The sequence below is a fragment of the Calypte anna genome, chromosome 6, assembly GCF_003957555.1.
Source record: "Calypte anna isolate BGI_N300 chromosome 6, bCalAnn1_v1.p, whole genome shotgun sequence".
In the NCBI taxonomy this organism is placed as follows: Eukaryota; Metazoa; Chordata; class Aves; order Apodiformes; family Trochilidae; genus Calypte; species Calypte anna.
In genome coordinates, this window is record NC_044252.1 from 33,462,688 (window position 1) to 33,473,915 (window position 11,228).

The following is an 11,228-nucleotide window of genomic DNA, read 5'->3' on the forward strand; positions in this document are numbered from 1 at the left end:
GTAAAACAGCCCCACCAGCTCTGTCTAGGCAAAACACTTCTTAGCATAGCATAAATTATGCAATTTAAAATGCTTATTAACATTTAATTTAACGTTATGAACATTGCTCTGGGAAGTAAGTTCTTGTAAGCAAGAGAAGGAGCCATCCCAGACTGCAGGAAGTTCATTTAAGCTGTAATTATTGCTCCTCTGAAAATTATATGTGTTTTTCCTGCATTTTTTATAGCATGTGCTCAGGATCTATCAGAGAAAACATCCAAATAAATAAACGATGAATTAAAACATTTCAAATGGAAAATGCCATTTTACCAAATGGGACCTACTTATCTACTACTGACTCTGTTACAACCAGTAGTTACCTACTATTACTACAAGAGGCCTGAGCTGGTTTTTAAGATGAAGCTGAGATCTGACTGTCAATAATGTCTCAGTCTACTGGTTATAAACTTCCTTTCATGAGTTTATTACCTTGTACTCTTGGCAAATCTATTTGCTGGTTTTATTCCTCTATGCAATTTATTGTTAACTTGTTCCTCAGGGAAAAAACAGTGGAAAAAGTCTAGAAATAGATTTATTTTTTTTTTTAAGAGTTCAGTAGGTGTGTTTAATTCCTGGCCTCATGGTCTAAATGGAGGTGAGCAGTGAAGGTTATCCCATGCTTTTTGCTGGATCATCCTTCCATGTCAGATGCAGGCTCTGGAGCAGGCACTCAGCAGCATGAGGACATCTACACCCCCTGGGAGGAGGTGAGCACTTTGGAAACCTGTGTCAGAGCATCAGGGGATAAATTAATGTTTGATTTTGTTGCTCCAGGGGGCTCTCACTCTGGTGGCAGAAAAGGAAAATTATTTTCCTTTCTTGGATGTTTTCTGGGGATGTGGTGTCTGTCTGTTGTCCAAGGAGTAAATCCAGTGCCCGTGCTACAAGGATGTGTAACAAAATAGTAAAGTTTGGTTTAGTTTTAAAAGCTAGCTTGGAGTGATGATGAGCCACTTCTCTATGTTGATCTCTCGTGATTCTTGATGCTTTGTATCCTGTTAGTGATAAGGCTTTGACTGAACAATTTGGCTTTGTTGGAAACCACCTTGCATGAAGATCTCAAGGGGATTTTCATCCTGTTCTGTGGACAGGAGGGGCCAGAGCTGTGCCAGCCTCCAGCACTGTTACCTAACGTGGAGTTACCCAGGTTCAGGGGGATGCTTTCCTTCCCCCTGGGCCATTATAGAACCATAAAAAAAATAAGCAAAACCACAAAATTCTCTTCATGGAACTTATTTTTCTCCAGCACTCCTTGTTTCTGGCTGACAGCAAGGATTAACTGGTGGTACCAGTAATTGGAAGTGACCAGTGACCACAAAGCCCCATGTGGGAGCAAGAGCCTGGCTGCTTCTGTCTTGAAAAATACTGATGTTTGCATTTAAGATGCTCATTTATTCTTTTCCTCCTCTTTTTCCTTCCCCTTCCTCCTTGATTTCTGTTATTTAATGAGGGAAATGTTTCAAAAAAGAACAACTCTGAGGTGTCCTTTGCAAAAATAAGGATGTGCAGTTTGGAAGCTTTCCTGTGGTTATGCCCTGGCTGGGAGCTTGATGATCTTGGGGTCACTGAGCTGTCAGTGCCTGGCTCTGTCTTGATCCCTCTGGGCCCATCTTGCTCCAAAAAAAGGCTGAGCTCACAGTGTGGTCCTGTGCTGGAGCCTCCATCAGCTTTGGGAATGGCTCATCCCAAGCTTGGGCACAGCCTAGAAGCCATGGGGACCATCCCAGGGGAGATGTGGGGCTTCAGGGATTGTTGTTTTTTTTTTTTTCTTGGCAGAAAGTTGGTGTAATTGTGGGGGCAGAGGTTCAGGGGGAACCTCAGACCACATGGAGGTGGTTTATGTGGTGTATACAGTGTCCAGTGATGCTCACATGACTCTGCACTGACAAGAACAAATCAGGACATCCCTTGCATTTTAATTTTCCTGATAAGAAAAAGGGAAAGGGAAGCAAGCCAAGTGCTTACCTATTTTGATAGGTCTGTGTATCTTCTATAGTTAAAAAAAAAAAAAAATTTAAGTGCATGATATCTTTCTTGATACTTTAAACTCCATCTTACCTCGTGCCACTCTCTGTCTCACATAACTGCTCCTCAAACCTTGCTCTAGATGCTGGATGCAGCAAAGTGCTGCCTGGATGATGGGCATGTGAAGCTCTTGGCCTCCTGAAGTCAGGGGGAGTTTTTCATTACTTTGGAATTCTTAAAACTGCAGTTTAGCTCAGTTCTTGGTTGTTGGGGACCATCCCGAGTGGAGCTGTGGGACACTCAGCCCTTCTCAAACCGAGTCCTTTCCTTAGTTCAGCCCCAAAACCTCCCTGCTTTGGGCATCTCCTTCCTTCTTTCCTTCTCCACCTGGACCACCCAGAGTGGGAGAACATCCCCCTGACACGTGGGGCTGAACCAGTGGGGACATAAGTGGAGGTGACACTTTCCTTCTCTGCCATTTCACATCCCCCTCCTTGCTCTGGAGCTGCTCTCTGGGTGCTCTGACTCTTCCTGTCTCTTTTCAGCTCCATCAAGGCTTTTAGTCCCATCAGCCTTCACATTCTGAAGGCAGAGCTCTCCACCTGCCTCCCTGCAGCACAGAGAAGCTGGCAACAGAGTAATGTATGGATAAGGGAGATTTAAAAAGTGTTTTCACTCAAATGGGTTTGATTTTATCACCCCAGATGACCTCCACTTCCCAACGCTGCCTCTTATCAGGTGCTTTGTAGCTATTAAAGAGAAATGGGATTCAACCATTCTGACCAAGCTAAGGGGAAAACTCTGGATTTGGAGTATTTTCGGGCTGGTTCTGAGCATTAGAGTTTTTTTTTTTCCTTGGCTTTTTTATTTACAGGGAAGGATTTGTTTGCTACTACCCTGACAAAAGTGCAACACCAACTTAGCCTTAAAATTCTGAACCCGAAGTTGATCAATCTGGCAATTTCTCTTTTAACTTGCAATTTGTCAGGCTCGGTTATTCTCAATACAGTTTGACAGTTCTGGGTTAAAAAGACATCAATTACCTTTTGAAATTGCCCTCTCTGCTCAAGGAGTAGCTCTGTTTCTGCTGACTTTGGAAGTTCCTTGTGCAGAGGGGATATTTTGGGGGCAGGGGGTGTCCCCAAACTGCTGCTTTACAACCATTGGATTGTACTGGAGTGGCTGCCTTGGTGATGGGTTGGTGGCAACCATGCCTTAGTCCTTCTTGTTTTGCATTTTAGGTTTCTTCAGAATTTTCTGTCTTCCCTTCCAAAGAGTTTGGTTTGATTTATTCTTTGTTTGACTTTTTTTTCCCTTTAAAAAAAAAAAATGATAAAGGAAAAAAAGAGGAAATAGGAGAGGAATAGAATGGGGTTCCTGTGCCTAGAAATGGCTTCATAAATCAATCCCCCTGCACTTCTCTGTGGGTCTAGGTGGGTAACAGAGGCAAAACTCCTGATTTTATTTTTTTTTTGTAAGAAGTAATTAATTAGAGAGGTTTGAGGCAAAGCCAGAAGTTCTCATCTACCCCCGTGTCATTTGTTCAATAATGTCACCTGTATCAGAAGCCAAATCAGGTTTTTGTGCAGATTTTCAGTGGCAGGGGGTGAATTGATACAAGAGATGTGGCAATCTCATTTAGAACTTGAAAATAGAGAATGCGACGGCGAAGCAAACATTGTGACCCAACAACAGGACTGTCCTAGATTTTCACATCTTGTTTTGAGATTTTATGACAGCCTTCCTGCCCCAGGGGACAACATAATCACTTCCCAGCTCACTGATATGCTTTCTTTGAGCAGCTGTACTAAATGGCTTTTTATCCCTCCTGCATGTAAGAGCTTTTTCTTTATTTGTCAGCCACAAAGAGGAAACCCATCTCAGGGTGGCTTGAATGGCATTTATTTTAATTTTGGATGTAAATTCGCAACCTTTTCACCCTCTCACCACCCACATCTCTTCATTGATGCTGCTGGGTTTCTGCCTTACGTTAGCTCTGGGGAGCATCACCAGAGCTGACCCTGTTGGCACATCTGCCAAGAACACTTCTGAGTGGCTGCACCAGAGGGGCACCACGTGCTAAAGGTACTGGTGGCACCAGGAGAGGTGTTGAGAGGCTGCAGGACCCTCCCAGCATTATGTCAGGTCCTGCAGGGAGCAATTTGGGTGCTGCTGGTGAGGATACAGGAGATAGAGGTGGATGGGGTGGGCTGTGTCTGCATCTTCCTGTTTGCATGTGTCTGCAAAGAAAAGAAATTGCTCTGATTTTGCCACTACAGTTGTAGTTGCAAGGCCTGAAAGTCAGTGTTTAAGTAACTGAAAATGCTGGTTTTGTCCTGAAAAGTGCTTTCAGTGGCTCAGTGTTGGATGGTATTAAAGAGCTTGGTTACACAGCTAAGCTGCAGGGAGGTGATGTTGCTGCTCTGACTCTCCCTGTGAACCCTGCTCCTCCAGCAGCACTCTTTGTGCTCACCTCCCCTGGAGCCAGCTTGCTTTTCCTTTGGTTTTCAGGCAGCTTTGCCCACAGTTGGGTTCTCCCAGCTCCTCTCTGCCCTGTGCTGGGCTGATGAGGAGCAGATCAGACTTGGCCGACGCTTAGGATCCCGGTTCTGGGGGAGGGAGGGAAAGTCCAGTGCTGCCCAGCCCAGCTCTGGGAGGTGACCCAGTGGGATGATGTCCCAGCAAGATGTCCCTTTTTCTCCTTGTCCCAGCCAACCCTGCCTCTTCCTCCTCTCCTTTCTGGGTGGGGGATTTGATGTTTCCCCAAACGCTCCCCTGTGTCCCCCCCCAGCACCCTGAGAGCCTTGGCCAGGGTTAGAGATGAGCTTGGAGCCCTGACTTGTCTCACCTGCCTCTTGCCAAGTGTTTCCTACATCTGTCAGCAAGGAGAGACTTTGATGTCTCAACATTTCAGTTTTCCATGGCCTGGAATAAAAGAGGAGCTTCACATGCCCGTGACCAGCACAGGATTTCCTCCTCTTTTCTTGATGCAGGGATGAAATGCATTAAAAAAATAAAATCTTAAAATAAGTTATAAAAATATGCCCGTAATTTTGGGGGGAAAAAAAGGCCATGAATTAATATTTATTAGCTATTCAATGAATATTTAACTTGCACCAACAAGAATATATCTATATATTTATTTTTTTTAAATACAAAACTCACATTTTTGCTTTCATTTAGCAGAACTCCAAGTGGGGAGTTTCAGCAGTACAGACAGAGCACTGCTCTGGCAGCCCCTTTGCTGCAGATGAATGTCAGTGATCCTCACAGGCTGAAACAGCTCATTAAAAAAAATAAAAAATAAAAATAGACCCTCTGTTATAGTACCAGAAAAATAATTAAAACAAAGAGATGGGAAAGAATATTGTTGATAATCTCAGCCTTTTGGTTTTCATTATGATCTGTTGTTTCCTCTCATTGGTCTTAGTGGATCAGCTTGTCTTATAGTAATTAAATCTCTCATAATTTATCTGAATTTCTGACTGTCAAGACAGAAACTGGGAGAGGAGGTGTAGCTGTTATTTTTTCATATTATTTCTGGTTTTTTTCTTCTCTGTATCTTCTTTTTAGGAAGTGCATTGCTGTGTGCTTTCCTAGGAAGTTTAAATGTGTTTTCATTTTAACCTATATCTATACACTGTGCCTTCAGTAGTCATCAGTAGTACTCATTTCAAGTCTTCAAACTCTCTTAAATGGAACACAAACAATTAAAATGCTTTCTCAGTGGCCTTCTATAGGGCAGCAGCAAACCTGACAATGATCTTTGCTCCTGGAACATGAGGAGCAAATTGAAAGGAATATCTAAAGAGCTTCAAAAAAGCCATAAGCAACAAAATGCTTTTCTTGAGCTACATGAAAATAATCCTTTTTTTTTTTTTTTTTTTCCTTAGTTTTCCAAGGGTACTTACTTATTTATTAGGAAGGATTCAGAGAGCAGGGAGTTATTTGTTATATGTAAATAAGTAGCTAGTGCTGCAGATGAGCTGGTTTGGGAAGAACTGGGTGCTTTAAAACCCTTCATACAACAGAAAAGAATTTTTCCCCTCTCCACGTTTTCCCCTTGGACCTTTAGAGAAACAAATCTCACCTGGTTTAGATAAGGAAGCAGCTCTGAGCATGGCTCAGGCTGCATCCCCAAAGCTTGGTTCTTATTCACCACCCAGCCATGTCTGTTTGGAAGTCAAATGGTTATAAAACGACAATAAATAGTTATAAAATGACAATAAATAATTATAAAATGACAATAAATAGTTATAAAATGACAATAAACAGTTATAAAATGACAATAAATAGTTATAAAATGACAATAAATGGTCATAAATGTGCTGTTAAACTGTAGAAATCCAAAGTTTTTTCATACTGTTTTGGTTTTGGGGTTTTTGGGGGGTTTTCTTGGGGTTTTTTTTGGCTTTCCCAGGCTGTTAGTACATATGAACTCTTCTCATTTTGCTTCTGGTGTTGCTGGAAATGTCAGAGCCCTGGACACTGATGCTGCTGTCACAGTTCACCACCCACAATTTGGAGGAGCCACTCGTGCAATCTCTGCTCTGTACCCCGGGTCAGACCCCCCCTCCTGCTTCAGCTCTGCAGGGCTGCAACAAGAAGAGGTTTTCCCATTCATCTCACTGGGAAAAGATTTTTCCCACTGGCTCAGAGCTCTCTTGCACAGATGAATTCTCGGGTGCATTAATTGCTCGTGGACCTCATGGATCCACCTGCCCCAGGACTGCAAAAGCTCCACTTTGGGGTCTGAAAACCAAAGGCTGGGGCTGCTCTGGCAGCATCCTAACTGTTGGATTTCAGAACCATCACTGATGCCACCTGAAATCCTCACTTTTTTCCACCAGCTTGAAACTGATGGTTTTAAAGATGCTTCAGTGGTCCCAGAGCGTCCCAGCAGGAGGCTGCAGGTAGCACCCACACCCAAGGACCTAAGGACATTGGCCTAGAGGAAGCAAAATAATCCTTGTCAGGAAGAGCATGGTTTGCTCAGCCTAAACACAGTTAGAAATTACTGTTTGCATCTGGATTCCCATGGCTGGCCAGCAGCACTGTGCATCCCAGTGAAACCCCCCAGCAGCACTGGTGGGACCAGGCAGGGTTGGCTCCAGGACTATTTGTTCCTTCACTGAAGGATTTTTGGTGTCAAATCCAGAAGATGAGACCCATCCTGTCCTGAGAGAGCTGGGATGAAGGCAAGGCAGGCAAGGGCCTGGCCACTGCAGCTGATTGCAGAGGGAAAGCACAGAATGAAAAATAAAAGGAGGAAGAATTGGAGTTTTCCACTCCGTGTCCATTTCTGGCTTTGGACCAGATTGATGCCCTGGAAAAAAATAGGGAGTTATGGGAAAGCATTTTCCAGCTGGGGAAAAAAATGAGAGTTTTTAAGTATAGATGGTGCAGCACAAAGAAGGTGAGCTGGGCTGGAGGAGAGCTGCTGGAGAGGGATGGAGAAGTGATGGGTCCAACATAAAGGAGAGGAAGGTTTGTGGGGTGCAGAAATCCGTTTGTTATTAAAAAAAGAAAAAAAAAAAGAAATTTTGAGTGCCTGGGCTTCTTCCTTGGTGTCTGACATCTGGAGGAAGAAGATTTATCTCTTCAGTGAGATTTAGTTCCTTTTCTGTCTCTACCCATGATGTCCCTTGGCATTTCACTCATTGCTGCTGAGAAATGTCTCCCAGGAAGGCAGATGCTGTCACACAGACACGAGCTACGTGGGTTTGCTGTGACCTTTGGTGAAAGCTGGCAGGAAAAGGACCATTATCCACAGTTGTCTGGTGTTAAAAACAGTCCTCTTGAAGCTGCAGAACAATTATCATCGTGGTCAGTGTTCATGCAGTGCTCCGTTTCAGGGGACACTATTTTTTTGACAGGTCCTTTCTCTGGCATTTTGTTGACAGGAATGGCTTGAGTTATCCTCTAAAAAGGAAAAAAAAATGTACAGCAAGTGGGTACAGCCAGTTACACTTTTTCTTTTAATCCTCCCAGATTGGGATTCCAAAGCACTTTGCTTTGAGATCATGAATAGCAGCAGTCCCAGGAGAAGTCCCAGAAGAAGTCCCAGGACTTCCAGGAGAAGTCCACCAAATGCCCCCTTGGGACATTTGGACCTGAACTCATTGGTCATTAATTGGTCACCTGAACATCCTTGGTCATTAATTGCAACAAAAAAATGGGGATTAGTTTGCCCTGATACCCCCTTTGCCATCAACCCCCTTGCTTCATCATTTCTGTCCTGGTTGTTCTCCACCTCTCAGAAGTTGATACTGGGAGGGTTGAAACCTTGAGTTGCCTTTTCTGCCTCCTTTCCCCACCTCTTCCTTCTCTGCTCTGGGAACTGACTTGGGAGCTGCCTACAGACAGCAATAAAAACCTTTCAGCACTTCAGACACATCCCTGTCCCCACAGCCAAGAGCTGGCAATAGTTCCCAGGTCCTGGGAAGCCTCGTGTTGCAGAAATGTCTTCTTTGTGTCCACAGGCTTCTGCCTCCCCAGCTTCCCTGCTGATGGGCTGGGAAAGAAGGAAGGCAGTTGGCAGAGTAATTAAAAGTTGTGAGCACTTGATGAGTGCCATCACAGGCACTGTGGGAAATGTCTCCCTTTTTCCAGCCCTTTTTTGAATAATTGGTGTTATTGTTACTGCTGTATTTTGAAATCTCTATTTTTTCATTTTTCTTTTTCATTCTCAGCCCCATTCTCAGGCTGTTGAGAATGGGAAGTGAATGTTTCAAAGGATGTCACTGCCACAAGCTTTGCCCCAGTTTGGCACAAGGTGCCTTTTCCTTCTCATCCAAGGGGTTTTCTCTGCAATGGTGTTTTTCCTGATGGATTTTCTCTTTGTAGTTATTGCCCTGCAATCAGCTGATAGGTACTGAAAGTCCAGATTGCTGCCACCACAGCTGAAATCCTACAATTCCCCATCACCACCAAACAGCCAACATCACCTCCAAAAAGCCATGAGCTCCCAGCCATACCTCAGAAGCTGACTCTGCTCTGTTCCAGAAGAAATCTGGAGAAAGGCTGAAAAACTCTGCTTTCCAAGGTGAGCACTTGAATATGAAGTTTCCTACAAATCTGTGTCAGGAAACATGTCTGGGGCCAGAGGCTTGAGAGGGGGATAGGGATGGGCAGCACCTGCTTGTGCAGACAGATGGAGTCCTGCATGGGGCTGATTCTAGGAGCTTAAATTGGTTCTCTGGGGACATCCAGCTCTTAAAACTGAGCTGAGTGTTTTGCCAGTTCTCTGGGTTGGATAAAATACCTCTGTGCTGGCTCAAAGAAATTTCAAGTAGTCAGGTGCAAAAACGATTGAAGTCTGTGATCTTAAAGGTCCAACCAAAATGTTTCTGCAGTTCCATGAAGGGTTATAAGCAAAATCAAAGCATGGCAGTGATGCTGATGGTGCAGATAAATGCAGGCTCCTCTCAGAGTCATGTACCACTGCCAAATAAATGAGGGTGTACAAGCAGGCAGGTACAAAGGGCTCTGGTACATAGAGCACTTGTTTGAAATTATAATCTCAAATCATCTAGGCATTTGGTTTGCAATTCTGCACTGGTTTCAGGCAGTTCAACAAGTTCTTGAAGCTCTCAGCTATTCCACAAGAGTCTGTACCAGGCAGGGCCCATAGGTGTGTTGGTACAAAATCTCTGACTCTTGAATTTAAATCCTTTTTTGGGGCAGAAGACAGGAGTGTGACGTGCACAGTAAATATTGTTTCCTGTTTTCCACATAAAGCACAATAAAATAAGTGGATAAAGTTCTAAAGTCTTAATTGCTGATGGATTTTTCCATGGGCAAAGGAACAGAGAGACTTTTCCATCAGCATCCCCTGGGGCAGCAGCAGAATAATTTTTTTCTTCCAGAGCCATTTCAATCCAAGTATTTTTCTGCCACAGAACAGGAGAGGGGAGCAACAGATGTGAAGTAAAGGAAACTTGTGGCTTTTTTAGGGGTTTTAACCAGCATCCAGAGTTCTCTGCAGAATTCTCTCCTGATGTCTTTGACCTGCTCACCCTGGAAATCAGCTTCTTCATTATTGTTTCATGTTTCACTGCCTCACTCTCCCTGAAAAAGATGTGAGGGAGTTGATTTGCAGCAAGGCTGAGAAGAAAACATGGATATATATATATAATTTATATATGAACACGTTTATATATATAAAATATAAATAGATAGATAGATATAAAAATTCCCCTATGGCTCATCCCGTGATACCTGAAAATCTTTTATCTGGTGAGGTGACATTCAGTTTGTTTCCTTGCCAAGCTTCATCACAAAATAGAGTGAAAGTATACGATTTCTGTCCCAGTTCACAGCTTGGTTTGTTTGTTCTGTGCTCCTGGGATAAACTCAAACCTCTTCTCATGGAGCTTCCTGATGGGATCTTTCCTGCTGGTGGCATGGAGCTCTGAAAGGGTGTTTCAGCTTATGCTTTCAGGAGAATAAAGGGGTAAAAATTAATTGCTGGGCTCAGCTCTGCCCGTGTTTCAGAATTGGAGCTGGTCCCCTTGCAGCTGCCTGGGCAGGGGGTGGTGGTCCTGGGTGCTTTGTTTGGAGTGCATAAACAGGTGGCAAAAAACCAACCACGAGGTGTAAAAGTTGTTTGGGAGCCATCCTTGGCATTCCTGTGTCCTGACAAGCTGGAAGGGGACCTACAGAAAAACTGGAGAGGGATTTTTATAAGGGTGTGCAGGGATAAGACAAGGGGTGATGGCTTTTAACTGGAAGAGGGGAGGTTTAGATTGGACATGAGGAAGAAATTCTTTGGGGTGAGGGTGCTGAGCCCCTGGCCCAGGTTTCCCAGAGAAGCTGTGGCTGCCCCATCCCTGGCAGCATCCATCTCTTGGAACCAGAAGACCCTCGAAGTCCCTTCTGAGCCATTCTACAACATGATTCTATGACTTTGAAGCTCTCTTTGTTTTTAAAACAAGCCTTGATTATTTATTCCCTCCCTCCAGGTGGCACATCCAGCTCTCTGGGCTCTGTCAACAGAGACTTTTGGATGCCCAGCCTAAGAAAGGTTTTCTCCCCTCCAGGAAAGAATCTCCTGTTGCAGGACAGGACCTGGCTAAGTGCTGATTTGACAGCCTCAGTGGCAGCCCTTGCTGTGGGGCCAAGGAGTTGCTGAGCATGGATGTTGGTGTTGGCATCCCAGCCCTTGGGATTCATCCCTTTGGGTCACTGTCGAGCTGGCAGCAAGGTCCAAAGTGGCTTCATCA